Consider the following 19886-nt stretch of genomic DNA (forward strand, 5'->3'; position numbering starts at 1 on the left):
CAACTTTAATTAGAAAACCGTACACTATGGTTATTGTCGCATATTTGAGATATGCTAAGTTATGTTTTAGACCTTCAACATATAAAACATTTTTAAACAAAGGAAGGTTATAGAGTTGAACAGTACCTTGGCCCATAATCTTGTAGTTGCTGCCATCACCAAATGTGACTGAACCATCAGTCATGTCTTTGAGATCGGTGCATAAACCTTTATCACCAGTCATATGCCTTGAGCATCCACTGTCTAGGTACCACTTTGAATGGCTTGTTGCTTTGAAAGTGGTGTGAGAAACCAAGCAGGCAACTTTAGGAACCCATTTCAGAACTGTTTTAGGTTTAGGAGTATAGTTGGTCTTCTTCTGTCTGATGTTGTAAGAATGACCTACTGAGTTAGATTTTAAGAGCTCCTTGAGTAAATCTACTATCTTTTCAGCAAGAGGGTTTCAATTCTGATTTTTAAAGTTGACATGGCTGCTTTTAGGTTTTTGAAAAGTTTTTGTATTTTTAGAAAAACCTTGATAAGTACTTTTCCCTTTTCAGTTTGAGGACTCTCCTTTCACAAACTTGGGAGGAGTATACTTTTGTTTAGGAGGTATATTCTTATCATAGCCCAATCCGGATCGATCGCCACTTTTTCTTGATCTGGATAATAGTTTTTCTAACTTTGGATCACCTTGGGCATATCTTCATGTGTCCTTTAAACTCAGAAGATAAGATACTTCATTTTTAAGTTTCTCATTTTCAGATTTTCAGATTTTCAATCAGGGAAGTTTTGAATTCTAAATCGCATTTTGATTTTTCAAAACAATTTAAAATTTGGGATTTTTCTAAAACAAGTGATTCAAAACATTCTTTGAGTTTAAAAAACTTTTCTTTTTGAAGTTTAAGTTTGACAGCAATTTTATAACTTTCCTTGTATAAGTCGTTATAAGCATCTTGAAGATCATCTTCATTTTCACATTCACTGTTTAGATTTTCTTCACTAGTTGAATCGTCATGATCTGAAAAAGTGATCTTGGCTAGAGTCATAAGGGCTTTAACTTCATTCCCCATCTCAGTTTCAGAATCTTCTGATTCAGAAGAAGCTTCAAAATTAGATGATTCATCCCATGTAGCCAACATACCTTTTCTTTTTGTTTTGTCCTTTTTAGGACATTTGTTTACTAAGTGCCCATACTCTTGGCAGTTGTAACATTGACTATCTTTCAAAGACTTCCAACTTTTAGATCTAGTTTTAGATCTTTTCTTATCATTTGATTTTTGAAAATCTACCCTTTTTCTTGCTTTTGAAAATCTTATAAAATTTCTTCGCTAAAAGAGCCATATCGTCTTCAGAATTTTCTAAATCTGAGTTTTCTTGAGAAATACCTTTAGAAGATTTGAGAGCAATGGATTTACTTTTAGGAGCTTTAAAGTTTAACTCATAAGTTTGTAAAGAGCCAACGAGTTCTTCTACCCTTATATTATCCGTATCACGAAGTTCTTGGATCGCGGTTACCTTAGAGTTGAACCGTTCAGGAAGTGAGCGTAGTATCTTCGCACACACTTTACTTTCTAGGATTTTATCACCAAGACCCCACATTGAGTTTACAATGTCATTTAATCTTGTGTAAAAGTTCATAAACATTTTATTTTCCTCCATATGAATTTCTTCAAATTTGGTTGTGAGGAGTTGGACTTTAGAATTTTTGACAATTGTAGTACTCTTGTGTGTCATCTCTAATATATCCCAGGCTTACTTTGCAGTATCACAGGATATGATTCTTTTAAACTCATCTGGTGATAGTACGCAAGTGATTGCATTTAGTGCTTTTGCATTGGCACTACTCTCATTTTTCTGAAGGGTGGTCCATGAGAAATATGGTGTTACTCTCATTGATTTTAAACCATCAATACCAGTCACTTCAATAGTAGGTGGGTTCTATTCAGTCACTATAGCTTGCTACACACTCCAATCTATTGATTTGAGGAAGATCCTCATCCTGGCTTTCCAATAGGCATAATTGGAGCCATCAAAGGGTGGAGGCCTAGTGACTGATAGGCTATCAAAATTTGACATCTTATATATAGCTTAGATCATTAGCTCAGGAATTAAATCCAAACAAAAAGCAATAAGAGCGAGCTATTAGGCTTTGATACCACTTGAAATGGCCAAGCTATGTCCTAGAGGGGGGGTAAATAGGACTATCCCAAATTAGAAATAAATACTGTGGAATATGAAACAAAGAATAGATAGCACTATACACCAATCACAATATAGGAATGGAAAGCAACCTAAAATAGAGAAATTGAAACAAAAATTGTTCTAAGGACAACCTTACACCAAAAACCAAAGTTTATGGTAGGACAACCTTATTTCTAGAACAAATAAAGAAACTGAAGCTCAAACTAATAAAGTAATAGTAAGAGATAAATTGTAGAAATATAAATCTTAACTATTACAACATTCACCACTGAGCTTGAAATGAAATGATTACAACATTCACATTCACATATACATCCCACACATGAATAATTAAAGATATGAAATATAAACCACACAACCACAAAACACAAGGGATTATAGTGGTTCGCCTGTGTGTACACCAACTGTTCAACAACAGCCACATAACTACTCCACTCCTAATATCCTCACACAGGGGATATTAGCGTTCACTATCAAAAATAGGTTTTCCCAAGTTCACCTAAAAACCTTCACAATTGTGTCTTTCTCTGTGGGCTTACACAATTAAAAAAACCCCTCTTCTGAGTTTTCCTGGCTCTCCTCAGATAACCAATACAATGAGATTTTTCAGGCAAATCCCAAAAGAAAACCAAATGAAAGTAAATTACACAAATATAAAATACCTGAATTTCTCCTTCATTGTAGCAGCCCAAAAGAACTAAGTTAGAGTAGAGATTTGAATGTTCAAGATCAATGTCCAATACTCACTTTATAATGGTTCTAGTTTCTAATAGATTTTAAACTCAAACAGAAGGGCTAGCTTTAATTGATTTTGATTCCAGAAAAAGGAAAACAACAATTCCTCTTTTCAGATTAGATTGGAATGCAAGAAACAAAATCAATTAACAAAGCTAAAGAAAGAGAATACTAAATATGCACACTTAGCTTTAAATGGAGCACATACTTATCTCTTAGAAGGACAAATTAAATTAACTTGAATTTCTTAATTTATTCTGAGATTCGTGCTCTATTTATAGGTGAGCAAATCACGTCTTCGACTGGTCTAAGGATCTCTATGACTGGTCATAGAACCAACAGATATTTGAAAATTCAGGCATGATAAGATTTGACAGTTTCACGACTAGTCATAGCTCTCCTTCGACTGGTCGAAGCTGGCCGAATTTCAACACTGGACTTTGAGTCGTGGGTCTACAACTGGTCGAAGAAGCAGTCGACACTGTTCTTACGACTAGTTGAACGGTCCCCAAGACTAGTCGTAGCCTAACAGAAAATATTCAAATTTTGCAACAAACTTACGACTGATCCAGGAATTTCTTAGACAAGTCGAAGCAGTGCTAGGACTAGTCGAACAAAGTCCAGGACTAGTCTTAAAACTGTCCAAACTCAGTTATATAAAACATATGAGTTATGTATCCAAGATGGCCTACTCTAAAGGTCAACCTAAGGTTAGTCATACCTCAATAGTGAAGTAAGGACATTGAAACTTAAAGACGAGTGACCTTAAAAGTAGTGAAGCTTGAAGTCTTGATGTAGCTCAAATTTGAAAGCTTCTTGAGATCTTGACTTATGAACAGTGCTTGTCAAACAAAGCTGATCTTGAGTAGAGCATTATTCTTCACAGATACAAGCTTCAAAACAGTGTCTTTGGCTCCACCAATTTGACAACAAAAAGGGCCATAAGCTATAGCACTTACATAATCGATGCTGACTGATGGAGGATCATCCTGAGTGTCATGACACGAATCCAAAAATTGATGAATGAGGTCATATTGTACCTCTCCTCCTAGACAGCATATGTTATCCCACCCAATTGATCCTAGGTAGATGTCAATGTCGTATGGTTCTATAAGAAGTGCTCTGATCAATCGATCATAAATTGTTTCATTTTCCATGGCCATGGCTTTAGGATTTGAGTAGGGAGAGTGAGTGTTGACTCTTCTAGAAGAGGTTTCTTCTCTTGCTTGTGACTTGACTTGCCTTTATTTTTAAGCATGTTGTACTAAAATCATGTGTTAGAAAAGATAAGCAAATGGGAGATGAGAATCCAGATCTTTAGATATGACAATAATTTCAGGGGATTTCTATAACAAGAGTTAGACTGCTCTCCAATTATAAGAAACATTCTATGCTAAAATATGTGAGAAATGCAACGATTTTAGAGCTTGGGATACTTTAATATAAAATGAAACTTAAACTTCAGATTTTTAACAAAATGAGCTTGTTTCAATATATGTCTACTTCAAGGACCATACACACAAGCGATTTAAGTCCAAAATGTGCATATTCAACCACAACCTTTTAAAATCCAAAAATAAGCATATGCAAATATCCTATCACTTAAATTGATCTAGATGGCCTCCGTTTGGTAACATCATCCTGTTGACAAGACAGATGGGCTGCAATCTGTTGTACTGTCCTTTGAAGTCCGTGGAGTGCCTCTCCCATGGATTGCATCATCTATTCTAGTTTTGATTGTTGTTTCAGAATTTGTACTTGTTGATCCTTGATGTATGCAAGAGGATCATCCTTAAAAGCATTTGGTGGAGGTTGTGCATTGATATCTTCATTATTAATCTCATTTCCACAATTCTGAGTTTCATTTTCTTCTGATATTGGACCAACGATTCATCTGAGAGAAGAAGATTCATCTTCCTAATGCTTTGGGCGGTGAAATTTGGAGCCGATAGAGTAGTACCATCAGTTTCGCTGAACCCACACTGACAAGCCAGTTTACACAATAAATACCCAAATGGTATTGCTGTGGAGTTTGATTCAAAGGCTGAGATTATTTACTCGTATATCAATGTGGATAGACACAAGGGCTCACCTTTTCTAATGTTGTAAAGAGTTTCTACCATAAATGGTGTAAGTTCGGTATGATTACCGTATCGTGGATATACATTTGAAATGCAGATGAGATGTAGAATACGGTAATCATGCGACATATTGGTGGCCTGCAGAGCATTACCATGATGCCAAGCTAAATTCTGTCCATTGCGTAGAAATTTTGTCCAAACAAACCTTCTTGACTATGTGGACAATTGTAGTTCAGCAGGTTTTTCGGAGCATAATGGTACCCTTGTGATAGTTGATATATGATAAGGAGTGATCTTGACTATTCGTCCTCTGCAATCAACTTCAAAGCACATGGAGTCCTTGTCCAAGGTTTGTGTGCAGTGTGATAGAAAAGATTAAACTAGATTTTCATTCACAGGGTGCCCAAATGACAAAATGGGCAGCCATCCTCGATGAGAGAGAATATCTTGAACATTGAATCTTTCAAGACAATCCAAATCTACATTTCTTTCACTCACAGGGTGCCCAAATGACAAAATGGGCAGCCATCCTCGATGAGAGAGAATATCTTGAACATTGAATCTTTCAAGACAATCCAAATCTACATTTCTTTCACATATAATTTTTCTTTTCAAGAATCGGGATGCAATGGGTTTTGACACCACTGGCCTGGATGAACTAGGGTTTGAAGTGGTTGTAGATCGAGAGGCTTGGCATGTGCTTCACTCTCTCTTTGGGGCACAAATTTTTTATCTTTAACTAGATGTTTCACCAATGTCATGTATTTTCTTAGATCTACCCTCACTTGGAGAAGTGGATTCTCAATTGTCCATAATAGGAGCAAGACTTGTAAAGGTGAAATAACCGAATAGACTAACCTTGGATAGTTGGGTTCGGTCTCCAGCCAAACTCACTAAGGACGAGAAGAAATGATATTTCAAAATAAGCCACTGAAGTGAGGGTATTTAAATACCCAAACACGCTTCGATTTCAGTCGTACCGAAGGTAAGTTTGGTGCCACCAAAATATCCCTGGAACACAAAAATTTGCTACAATAGATTTTCCTATTATACATATTGTGTTCTAAGGTAGAATTCCATGATATGATTGAGAGTGAAGATCTTTGAAATCATCAAACTGATTATGAGTTAAGTTTTACTATTGAGAGTAAACTTTAAAGCTCAAGCCTTTGATTTTTGACCTAAAAACTTTTTGATTTACAAATTTTACTCAAACAAGCCGTTAGTGAATTTTCCTTTATGCTTAATCATTATTCTGTCCTTATATTTGAAAGACTTCTTAAGTATCTTACTTGATTCCTTTTTGTCTAAATCATAACTTATCACTTTTCAAAATTTACCTATTTGTGTTTGAGTGATGGCTTATATGATGATTTAAGGACAAACTAGTTTCTTATCTCTAGATGACAACCCAAAGTATCTTGAGCGACTTTTGGTCTTCATCACTTTCGGACTCACTAATTTCTGAGTTTGGTTCTTCAGTGTCATCCCATGTGGCTGCCATGGCCTTTCCTTTTGATTTCTTTGTAGGACATTCAATTGATAAGTGACCATACTTCTTGTGGTTATAACATTGGGGTTCTTTGGAATTTCTAAAAGGTTTGCCAGTTTGGCGTCTGTTTTCCAATTGTTTCCCTTTATTGTTGTATAGTCTTCCTCGGTTCTTGTTAAAGAATTTTTTAAACCATTGAGCTAAAAGAGCTACCTCCTTATCAACATCTTCATCTTCATTTTCTTCTTCCTCAATTACAGTCATGTCCTTAGAGGTTTTGAGAGCATTATTCTTGGTTTTTTTTAGAAGGTTTGAAATGTAATTCAAAGGTTTTTAGAGACCTTACTAATTCTTCTACCTTCATTTCCTCAATGTTCCTACATTCTTCGATAGTTGTGACTTTAAAATAAAAGCGTTCTAATAAGGATCTCAGAATTTTCCTACAAATTTTGGATACCGAAATTCTCTCTCCAAGTCCTCCCATGGAGTTGCATATGCCATTTAACCTTGTAAAAAACTCCATGAACTTCTCATCTTCATCCATCTTTATATGTTCAAATTGAGATGTTAGGAGTTGTAACCTTGACATTTTTACTATGTTAGTTCCTTCATGGGTAGTTTCTAACAACTCCTATGCTACCTTTGAGTTTACACACATGCTTATCTGATAAAATACTTCTCGTGAAACTCCATAGTAAATTGCATTCATGCACACATCCTCATCTCTTTATCAAATTGGGTCCATTTGTCCTTTGGTATTGGTTTTTTTATTGTTATGCCATCCTCGAGAGTAATTTGTTCTGTTGGTGTAACATATTCATTTTCAACAATCTCCCACACATCATTATTTAAGGCCTGAAGAAAATATATCATTATGGCCTTCTAGCATGCATAGTTTATACCATTAAAGATGGGTGGTCATGAGACTGGTGGTCCATCTCCTTTGCCCATAATTCTATCTTCAGTCAAGATCTACTTCTAGGTTATTAAACCTTTTTCAGAGGAACCCTCTATGATACCAATTAAAATTGTGGTTTATACCGCTGGTACTGAAGTATGAATGTAAGACAAGATTCTAGAGGGAGGGTGAATAAGACTTTTTAATTATTTTTCCAATTTAAAAATCCTAATTGCCTAACACAAACTACTTAGCACTTAAACTAAGCAAGGCAACATAACTCTAAAGGCTTCCAAGCCAATAGAGGATCCGATAACATAAGCTACTCAAGATATGTAAATTAAGTGACTAGCCTATAACATAGTGAACATGTGTGTATGGAATATTGTACCTATCAATCCTAGGCATTCATCTAAACATGCATATATAATTAAACATTCAAACACATAAGCATATTTAAATAGATGCACAAATGACAATTCCAAACATGACCATTTATAGTGGTTCGGCTACGTGCCTACTCCACCCCTGGCAGACGCACTCTCTCATAGAGTGTACCAGATTTCACTATAAATGGTTTTTAATCAGGTTTACCATTAACCTTTATAGACCTGCACAAGGACTTAACAATTTATACCTTACACACGAGCAAGGGTCCTAAACAAGAACCTAGGTTTAGGCCATAACGGCCAAGGGCCTAGGTTTCGGCCACACAGGCCAAGGTCCTACACAAGGGCATAGGTTTAGGCCACACAAGCCAAGGTCCTACACAAGGGCCTAACAAGGATCTTACACGCGACAACCTTAAATGCCTGTAAAAGGCTAACCAGTCCTACACAAGGACTTGACGTATTCTCCCATCAGAGGCCTATGAAAGGTCTTAGTGAGTTTGTAAAAACAAACTCTGAAACTAAATCCTACGCAAGGAATAGGTTTTAAATACTTTGGACTCCAATACTTACTTGTAAGCAAATGAGTCCTCTTTATAGCTTGTGGGTTGCTTAATCTTTGCTTGGCTAAGCTTTAATCACCTCTCGAATGCTCCCCCGATCTCGATGTTGTGGTTGATCTGATGTTTCAGCTTCATGATTGATTTCCTTGTATGTGATACTCTTATATAAGGTTTATAAGGTAGTGGGAGTGGGCTGAATCTCCTTTAACTTGATGACAAGTGGATTTCCTAGGGGATTCAACTGAAGGATGCACTTGAGTATGATTGAGACTAAGAATATACCAATAGGTTTGGTCTTAGTACTCTAGTGAAGGCTTGAAATCATGTTTTTTATTAATTCGAGCTTTGAATGCTCTTTGACATGATAAATCACAATGAAAAGAACATGAATCTCATATGGCTAGAGTTTAGAAGGGCTAGGGTAAGCTTGTGATGCACTAGGGACTTTGAGATGCCTTAATCCATGTGTTTCACAAAGTTCTAGGTGCTTCTTTTATAGAGAAAAGTTCCAACGGATCTATAATGGCTAGTTTTCGGTCCTACCGAGGGAACCTTCAGTCGCACCAAATTGCCATCGGTATGACCGAATTATCTCTCAATGGCACCAAATTAAGTCCTGAAGTTGCTGGAAGATTTTTGTCCTTTTCGGTGGCACTGATGGATGTCTTCAGTTGTAGTCGGTGGGACCGAATATTAATTCGGTGGACCCAAATTATCTTCAAATGCTACTGGTCTGTTTTGGTCACTTTATGTCGCATCGAAGGTTACTTTGGTGGGACCAAAGGTGCCATTCGGTGACACCTACTCCAATTGAAAGTGGGACAAATTTTCTTATTTTAAGTTTTTGTCCTGCAATTCTTTTAACAACTTCTGAACTCTCTAACCCAAATATGAACTTAAAGTGGCTTTGACTAGATGATCTAAGTAGGGTTTCCTATTTGGGTTAGGATCAACAAGATCGTAGGAGCTTCTCTTTACTTTGTGAATGTTGCTTGATGCTTCTGCTCCAATTGCATCGTCGGTCTTCATTTCTCAAGGACTCATCCGACTACTTGATACAACAAGTCATGTGATTGATAAACAAGTGTGCAAGGTGAGTGCACTAACACTATAGATATTAAATAAAAAAACTAGAAAAAGATGGATAGGGGATAAGTTCGGAATCAACACTTGATTATTCAATTAATCTTAAGGTGATGAGCATGGATAACATTATGAAATGGTAGTATTTTTATAGAAAGTAAGTTGGAATTCACAGAGAACATTGAAAAAATTGATATATGAACTTATGCTCCTAAGTGATTAATAAAGAATCTATTTGATTGATCACTTATGTGATTTGGCTCTAGGTTTTAATTTTTTTTTACTCTCACCTCTTTTATCGATACTCATTCATACTTGTTTACATAAAAAGATTGTTTTCTGAAGGAGTATTGCATTTGGAGAATTCGAGATTATGTTACAAATGTTTTGCTCGGGACTAGTAAAATGTTAGTTGGGGGGTGTGTGGAGTGTCAAATATTGCATATTTTTCTCTGTTTATATCTTGATTTTATGAACATGATAATGCTTAATAGGTATATTTTATACATGTTTGCATTGCTAGGTGAATCTGAGAGCTCGGATTGAAAAGAATGTTAAAAGCATGAAGACCAAGATTGAAGATTTAAGGGCCCAAGATTCAAGAAAACCAAGTGGAGAAGGAAGGAAGTCGAAAGTGCAAGTTGCAGAAATTCATAGAATCTGAACTTCACTGTCTATGTCATCGACCACTGGTCGATGACATCGAATCAAGTGTTCAATGACATCGAACATGGGTCTATAACATCAAAGAATTACATGAAAATCAAGTTTGGTTGTTGGACAAATTGGATGCATTTCTTAATGACATCGAAGCCTTGCTCGATTGCTCGAAGTCCTGTTTGATGACATCGAGATTTTTGCAGATTTCTGGAGCAACTTGCTGGAACACTCTGGACACATTCTCAATTGATCGAACACCCTTCGAGGATATCGAAGGACTATTTGATGACATCGAAGGTATGTTTAATGACATAAAAAGTTATGTAGTGCAAAAAGCGTTACACAGTGTGGAAAGGCGCGACTTCTGGATTTGACTTGCTTTTGATGACATCGAAGGCATTACGTAGAGTGCATAAATTTGATGCGATTTTTAAAGACGGTCGGACTAGGGCTATAAATATAGGTTCTTTGAGGAGTTCTAAACATGAATTAGGTTTCAAGGAGCAAAGCCAAAAGGTATAACAACCTCTCAAGAGTTTTTTTTTCTTTCCTTATTTATTTTCATGTTTTATTTAAGATTTTTAGTTTCAATCATGCTTATGGTTAACTAAACCTCTTAGCTAGGGCTAAGAGGTAAAGCTTGTAACATGTTGGGATGTTTATCTTACTTAGATATTTGTTTATGTTAAACTTTATTGATTTCTAGTTTGAATTTAAGGAATATTTTTAGTTTTCTATAATTTATTGTGACTTAAATTACAATAGATGCTGTGATAGCTTTGAATATCTTCTTTTCCTATTTTGAGTTTGTGAGATTGGTAAAACTTGTGATACACCATCATGTCTTGGGCATGGTGGATGCATGAATTCCCTTCCAATCATAAAAATAATCTTTTATGTGTGGACTAGGTCAATGAAAAGTTCAGAGATTTGATCTTCCAATTGGATAGGATAGGACTCTAATTCCAATTGTGTTTCTTGAATAAAGTGAGGTAGCATCCTGATAGCTACAAGTGGATCCTTGGCGCTCTAGTTCCATTTTAATTTTTGATGTTTCGTTCACAATTACTCTCAATTATTCCAGATTTAGGTTTAAATTTTATTTTAGTTCTAGTTCTAGTTATTTTCAAAATACATACAAGTTTAGTCTTGTGGATTCAACCTCAGTCTCACCGAGTTATTACTACATCGCGACTCTACACTTGGGGTTGTGAACACTTAGTCACCTCATTGGAACATCAAATGTAAGGTGAATGTGCGTACGAGCTGAAGCATCGACATCAATGATCAAGGAAAAAAATTAACAAGGCAATTCATGCACTAGAGAGCATTGAAGAAGCATCTCAAGCAAGGCATACTAAGCAACTCAATCCGATAAATAAGTGACATTTATATAGTATATCTATACTCTTTCCTTATGTAGGATTGAGTGTAAGAGTTTTTGACCTAATCATGAATTGGTTCTTATGTAGGACCTAGTCTCTTTTGTAGGGTCGAATTCACCAGACATGTGTGTGTACATGTTAGTCTCCTTGAGAGCTTCCAACAAGAGTATGTAGGGCCTTGGATTAGGATCGCTTATGGTTGTTGATTAGCCGATAGAAAACTAACTAAAATCTCTTACGGGAGCCACTAACACGGGTGAAAATGTGTTCTATCGGACATAAGTGTGTATGTGTCAGTCTCGATGGAGTGCCTCCAGCGGGAGTGTACATAGGGCCTTGGATTAGGACTATTTGTGGTTGTTGGTTAGATGATAAAAATCTCACTAAAGTCTCTTGCGGGAGCCACCGACATGGGTGTAAATGTATTCCTCCTACACAAGAGTGTACGTGCATCAAGTCCTAAGGTAGGCCTTCGACAAGAGTGTACACTTGTAAAGGTTATAGGTGAATTTGATTTAAAACCACTGATAGTAAATACATGTATAATCGAGGAGATTGCGTCTGCTGGGAGTGGAGTAGGAAAATCAAACCAATATACTTGCTCGTGTTTGTGATTGTCATTTAAGCACGATTCTATTCATGCTTAGGTGGTTGATTAGTTAGATTATATGACTGCTTGAATTGGATTATATATTAGGAAATTAACTTGTGAAGCACACACAAGCTCACTCTTTCTTATAGACTAGTTGCTTGATTGACATATCTTTTGTACTATATGTGATTGAACTCGCTTTAGCTTAGAAGCCTTAGTGTTAATTTGCCTTGTTAAGATTAATTATTAAATTGTTTAAGTAGGTAATTATATTTTTAATTGGTAAACCCCCCCCCCCCCCCTCTCCAAGGACAAGCCATAATTCTAAGCTTCGTCAAGCTTTTACACGCGTTGTGGTAGATATTCCATGTAATTTCAATACTCTCTCCCAGACATAATTTGGGTCCTATGTAATTTACATCCCTGTGGGTTGTAAAGGAGGATATATGACCGTAGTTGGTCCATGTATGCTTATTAAATAAATCTAAGTATTATAACATCTTTATCTTTTTTGTTAGTTTAACTTTAGTTGTTTCACTCTCAATGTATTTTGCTAAACTATCTTAGTCATGATGCTTATAGGTATATTTCCTTGAATGACCATATCATGCATGCTTCATAAGTATTTAAGTCACTCTTGCTTCTTATAGGAAAATTATGTTGTTTGACTTTAAGATTCTAATTTTAATATGAACCCTTATTTTATTCCCCTATCAGTATGTCCTTATTGTTATATTTATGATTTATAAAGCTTTTTGTATTTTTGTACTTATTGTCATATCTATGGAATTGATTGTAAGGCCTATATCCTAGCCCATACCGTTCCATAGGCTTCCGCGGTCCTCCTAGTCAAATTCTAATAATCCATGATCTATTATCGGCATTTGCACGCGACCTTGAGACGTATCCCATATTTCAGAGTTCGCTCAACCCGAGACTTTTACCCTAGCGACCGCGCCGTCGCCGTAGTTCCGATGCCGTGTCTCGTGCACTGAGGTGATACCCAAGCTAGGAGATGTGGGCTAGCGTTCAGTTCGAGAAAAACGCCGCGCATTTGCAATCCCAAGAGAATCTCTACAACATGCCCTATCAATTAAGTACACATCAATCACATCTCATGTCACGTACACATCACCTCACACCCCATCTCCAAGCAACCCTAAAGTCAAACTCTCTCTCTTATAACTGATACATGTTAAGTACACCCATCACCCATCACTCACTCACCCATCCCTCCCTCCCTCTCTTTAGATCCCATCCTTTATCTCTCTCATTTCTCCATTTTTTTCAAGAAAGCAACCCAACGTCCATGGCTTTCTAAGGAGAAGAAGAAGCCATGTGTGGCCCACCTTCCTACCAGCCAATCCCACCCTTCAAATCTCATCCACACCATTAAATCATGTTCCATGGAGCTCTAGGATGCTTTGGCGGAAGAAGGAAGATGAGATCTAACTGTGAGTGATTTTATTTATTTGATTTGTGATTTGAGGGCCCACATATGTGCAACCCATCTTGATGTATGCGTTGTATGGGGAGGGCCCATAGTGGCGGGGTCCCTTCCCTTCTTGCGATCTCTCTCTCTCTCTCTCTTTCCCTCTCTCTCTCTCTTTCTTTCCCTCTCTCTCTCTCTCTCTCTTTCCCTCTCTTTTTCCTTGATAGCATGGCCCACCTTGATGTATTAATCCATGCCCCATGCCATCCTGTTGTGAGGACCACCGTGATGGATGCTTCAGATCCACACCGTCTAAAGTTCTGGACGGTGGGCTGATCACAAGGTGTGCGTTATATCCTAATCATCCATCCATTTTGGCCAGACTCGTGGGCCCACCTTGATGATGGTCATCCAGACCATCCAGCCTCAGGACATCCAGCAGCCGCTGCTGCTTGACCGTGTGAAGTGGAAAAATGAATATCAGCTTGATACAAGCTGGTGGGCCACACGTGTGGACCCACCAGATGTATGCATTCCATCCATCCATACATGGTGGAGCCCACCTTGTTATGTATTATAAACCACACCATCCAGCCATTACTAGATAGTGGGACCCAGGCGCATGTGTAAGGTCTCCACCGTCCAAACGTGATAGGTGGGACCCACCTGATGAATGTATTTCATATCCACGTCGTTCATCCATCAAGAATGTCCAGAGTCTGGACGATTTTTTTTTAAATAATAATAATAATTAAAAAAATAGAATTAATATAATAATAATATTTATTATTATTATATATATATGTAGCATTATGGTGGCCCTACATGGGACCCCATCTGGATAAAAGTATTTCATCCAGACCGTCTAAGCGGTGGGGCCTACCCAGCATGAGGTATGTGTTTGTATCAGTGTCGTCCATCCAAACGTCCGGCGTCTGGATGCTAGACTGGATGTGGTATTATAATAATAATAATAATTTATTATTATAATATAATATTATATATATATATGAGGTGGGCCCTATGTGGGACCCCACCCTGTTTAGAAACGGGTTGGCTGGTGTGCACTGACAGCAGTAATATAGCTATTGTCATGACATCAACAAGTTCTGTGGGTCCCACCTGTATTGACATCAACAGGGTCGGTGGGACCCACGTGTGGTATGTGTGATATCCAACCATTCATCCATTTGCATCCACGCTGTCCATTGGAGTAGGGACAATAGGTCCCACTGCTGACCGACAACAGTAAGTGTTGTGGGCCAGCCATGATGTATATTTTGATCCCCACCGTCCAAAATGTTTGGACAGTGCTGGATCGTCTGGACGGTGCTATCCTACCCCACCTTGATGTATTTATTTCATCCACACCGTCCAGATTGTGCTGGACGGTGACGGACAATGTTTGGGTAGTTTTGTCCAACGTTTGGATGGTGCTGATCTACATAGGCCATGTTTGGATGTTGCTGATTTACATAAACAATGTTTGGACAATGCTGATCACCATTAGTGGGCCATGTGCCCCATGGAATGATAGTGTACAGTGATACACATATTACACCTACAACCATTGAAATGATTTTTGGTGTGGCCCATAGTGTTGTGTAGTAGGCCCATGTGATGCGGCCCATACTGTTGTGTAGTAGGCCCATGTGAGTGGCCCATAGTGTTGTGTAGTAGGCCCATGTGATGCAGCCCATAATGATGTGTAGTAGGCCCATATGAGTCGCCCATAGAATTGTGTAGTAGGCCCATGTGAGCGGCCCATATTGTTGTGTATTAGGCCCATGTGATGCGACCCAGAGTGATGTATAGTAAGCCCATGTGAGCGGACCATAGTGTTGTGTATTAGGCCCATGTGATGCGGCCCAAAGTGATGTGTAGTAGGCCCATGTGAGTGGCCCATAGTGTTGTGTAATAGGCCCATGTGAGCGGCCCATAGTGTTGTGTATTAGACCTGTGTGATGCAGTCCGATGTGTTATATATGAGGCCCATATGATAAGACCCAATGTGATGTATAAGGCCCATGCAATGCAACCCACTTGATGTATGAGACCTTTGTGTAAGGCCCATTGAGATTGTATGTGGCCCATTATGATTATATGTGGCCCATTATGATTGTATGTGGCCCATTAAAATTTGTAAGTGGCCCATTGAGACTTGTATGTGGCCCATTGTGATTGGTCATCGTGATTGTAGGTGGCCCATTGAGATTGTATGGGGCCCACCTTGATTCAAATTGTGGCCGATGATGAGGCCCAATGTGATGAATTTATCGCCCAGTGTGATGTATATTTGGCCTTGTGTGAGGCCATGGGCCCGCTTTATGTTTAGCTCTATGTAGGCCACTCCTTGGGAGCAATGTTAGTTAAACGTCCACATTGATGGGCTATGATGGTTAAATGTCCTCACTATGACCTTCCCTTAGGCGATTCTGATTGTCAAGGCCGATTCCAATTGTGGAGGCCGATTCGATTCTGATTGTCGAGGCCGATTCCGATTGTCGAGGTCGATTCCGATTGTCGAGGCCGATTCTGATTATCGAGGCCGATTCTGATTATCGAGGCCGATTCCGATTGTCGAGGCCGATTCCGATTGTCGAGGCCGATTATGAGTATCGAGGCTGATTCTGATTGTCGAGGTCGATTCCGATTGTCAAGGCCGATTCCAAGTAGCGAGGCTAATTCTAATTGTCGAGGCAGATTCCGATTGTCGAGGCCAATTATTGATACCAATTCTGAGTATGTGACAGCATAACATCCTGATACATACCCATATGCATCATTTGCATGTTTATTATGAGATATGGTTGGTCATTACTTATGCCATAGGGCAGGTTATTCATGGGACTCCCTGATAGGCGGAGTTGCCCCACATGAGCGCACAGTATGTGTAGGATTAATGCATGATTGGACTGTGTGACTCATGCATCTCGCATTGTGTGATTATGATTATCGTACGCCCTAGTGACATCAGGGCTGTAGCCTCTACAGGCATATCGTAGGTGGCCAAATGGGACACCAGAAATCTGTTCTACATGGGGTGCTATAAATATCCCTGGGTGAAAGTCTCTAAACCCTCTTGGTTCCAAAGGTTGCTCTAACGTTTAGACCGAGTGGATGCATGAGCGCATGAGGGTCATATACCGTTAAGCTGTGTCTCTCACTGTGTCGTAGTCGGTTGGAAGGGGGTGCGGCCTTACCTGCCCCACAGGAGGGGACAATGCTAGGCTGAGTTTGACCAGCTTGAGGAATGAGTCCGCTATCAATAAGCCGAGCCTGATATTGGCAAGCGGATAGTGAGGTCTCTTCCACTCACCTTGTTGCACGTGATGGGACGGCAATCTGATTTGGGGTGTAATAGACCCCGGTGATTTCCAAAAGAGGAACCGTACTGATATGTGGACTTATTGAGTAGGAGTTGCATACTCATTCATTCATTCACTCACTATCTACTTAGGCTGGTGGTGCATAACTAATTGTTATGTACCTTCGCATGGCCAGGATTTCAGTTGGCCGCGCGACTAACCTGAGATCAAGAGTCTACTACATTGAGTCTGGCTATCCAAATTTAGGTATGGGATTGGTTTGGATAGAAGTCCCTCGTAATGGAACCCATAGCCTATGATACTATGTACTATCATCCTGGCTTCACTCCTGCTTGGTCATTTCATTCGCACCGCATATTACATTGCATCCGCGACATTTAGCATTTTGGGTTGCCATGTTTCTGCATTTATATGGCCTAGATATGATTAACAGTATTCGTGGACTCATCAGGATTTGCATATTGCATTGCATCATCGGCATCTGATATTTGGCTTACTGTCTCCACATTGCATAGCTGATCTACATTACTTTATCAGTATATGATATTGTTTTTATTATATTTTTACATCGCATAGCCTAGATAAGGCTGATGGTATTTATGAGCCTGTCAGTATTTCTGCTTACTCTGATTACTCTGATATTGCTTACTTGGCACTTCCTTTGTACACATACTTTCACCACCCACTAAGCTTTCTATAAGCTTATGCACGATAGATGAGTGCAGGTGGCGTTAAGTTGCAGCAGCGTTGAGATTAGAGCATGCAGCGGACCTCTGAAGCTTTGATTTTCAATATATGTATTTCCCTTTTCAGCATTGTATTCAAATAATTATATTAGTGGATATGTGATGATGATGTTGCCTTTGTGATTTGGGTAAACTTGTGGTTATGCTTGTTACGAGTTAAATGTACATTGAAAAAATCCTCCTTGTAGGATCCCAGGATCGGAATCTGGCGTATGGACGTTGGGAGCCGAGAATGTGATACTACGGAGGCTGTCAGCACTGGATTGGCGATCGAAAATTTTATAAGCCCGGTTTTCGAGTTTGGGCCGTGATATTAACTCTTTATCAATTGCTTTAAAATAGGGAGAGAAATCAAGATCCCACCAAAATATGTTGAATTTTATTTTTCAAGCTTTATTTAGTACAAGGATTTGATGGAGTTAGGGGGAGCATTACAATGTGTTTACATGTTATGTAAATGTATTTAATTGGTAAATCCTTGTAATAATTAACATGTAATTTTGAGTTACTTTGGTTTGTCATTGGTGTTCACCATGATAGGGTTTAGTTTATGTTTTGTCACGTAATTAGCAAAGGGGGAGATTGTTAGTACATCAGTTTGTCAATAACATGTGTTAGTGTGCTTTCATTGATTAGCCCCATTAAAAGTCATTGGAAGACCGAAGACTTGAAGACCTGTAACATCAAGGCTTGAAGACACATGTAAATTGAGGTGCCTTAGTGAAACTAATCCTAGACCCCTTTAGTTCCAAAACAACCTATCTCTAGATGATACAATTCAAATAGGAAAACCTTATTTCATCATCTTAAGCCTTAAGAATTAGCATGAACAAGATCAGCTGGGGATTTTCGGTTCGACTTGGATAATTTTCGACCTGACCTAAAATGACCAAAAGTGTCCAGTAAGCAAACTAAAAACTATGTGCATTTTTTGTTCAACCGGTTGAACCTTCGGTTTGAATCGATTTGATTGAAGTGGGAAATTCAATCCAACCAAAGTCGGCTAAAACTGTCTAGCAAGCAAAATTGGCAAATCAGTGAACTATCGATCGAATCGATAGTCCAATCGATAGCTATTGATTCGAGTCATTCAAACCGACTGAGTCATCAGTCGAATCAACAATTAGTTGTTAAGTAGCCATTGGGGCCTTTTTGTTATAAAATTGGCACTTAGAGCTTTGTAAAAAGATGGCTTTAAAAAAAATGTTTACAACTCTTTTCCTTTACTCCCAAGCTTTAATCTAAAGAGATACATGTCATCTTCATTGTGATTCATCACTCTAATGAGCATTCCAAGGTGCATTTGAATATATACATGTTTTTAAGCATTATCTAGATGTTAGACACTAATTCCATAGGTGAACCTCTTTGTCTATTACTCTCTAAACTACCCATTGATTATTGGAATTAAAGAAGACCCATATCAAAGATTAGGGGAGCAAAAGATAAGCCACATCAAGATTGATCAAGCATCTCAAGAAGGCGCTATCAAAGGGGGTTATCCAGAACTTTTAAAAGTTGAATTAGATTCATTTGAGTTTGAAACATAAACTCAAATAGGTCCTTTTATAGGATTGCATCGGTTCCTGGTTAGCCTATAGAAAACCTTGTGACTCTCCAAATGTAAGCCCCGTATCCTAGACCATACCGTTCAATAGACTTCCACGATTTTTCCGGTCGAATTCCAGCAACCTTCGACCCTTAACCGGTATTTGCGCGCGACCCTGATTCTCACGCCGTCAATCCAAGTCGACTCAACCCGAGACTGATACCTTAGCGACTGCGTCGTCGCCGCGGTTCCGATGCCGCGACTCGCGCGCCAAGGCGATACCGTGGTTAGGAGATGTGGGCCAGCGTTCGGTGCGAGGAAAATGCCGCGCGTGCGAATTCTGAGAGAATCTCTACGAGATGTCACATCAATCAATCAACCCATCAATCCCATCATATCAAGTACATGTCAAGTACACATCACCTTTCACCCATTCCACAAAAGTCAAAAATTTCTTACAAGCCTATACCTTTCTTACACCATTTGCCACAAAAGTCAAAGAAATCTCTTACACCCATCACTCACCCCATCCATCACTCCATCACCCATCACTCTCTTTCTCCCTTTACAACTCTTTCTCTCATTCATTCTCAAACCACTCTCCCAAGCAAGAGAAAATCCACACGTCCCAAGCCTCTCCAACTCTTCCAAACAACAAGTGTGGCCCACCTTTCCCACCCTCTCATCTCCCATCTCAACCATCCAAACTCCATCTCCTCCGTTGGAATCGAAGCTAAGGAGTAAAGAAAGGCAAGGGAGCAAGAAGGT

The sequence above is a fragment of the Magnolia sinica genome, chromosome 11 (genome assembly GCF_029962835.1).
Source record: "Magnolia sinica isolate HGM2019 chromosome 11, MsV1, whole genome shotgun sequence".
Lineage (NCBI taxonomy): Eukaryota > Viridiplantae > Streptophyta > Magnoliopsida > Magnoliales > Magnoliaceae > Magnolia > Magnolia sinica.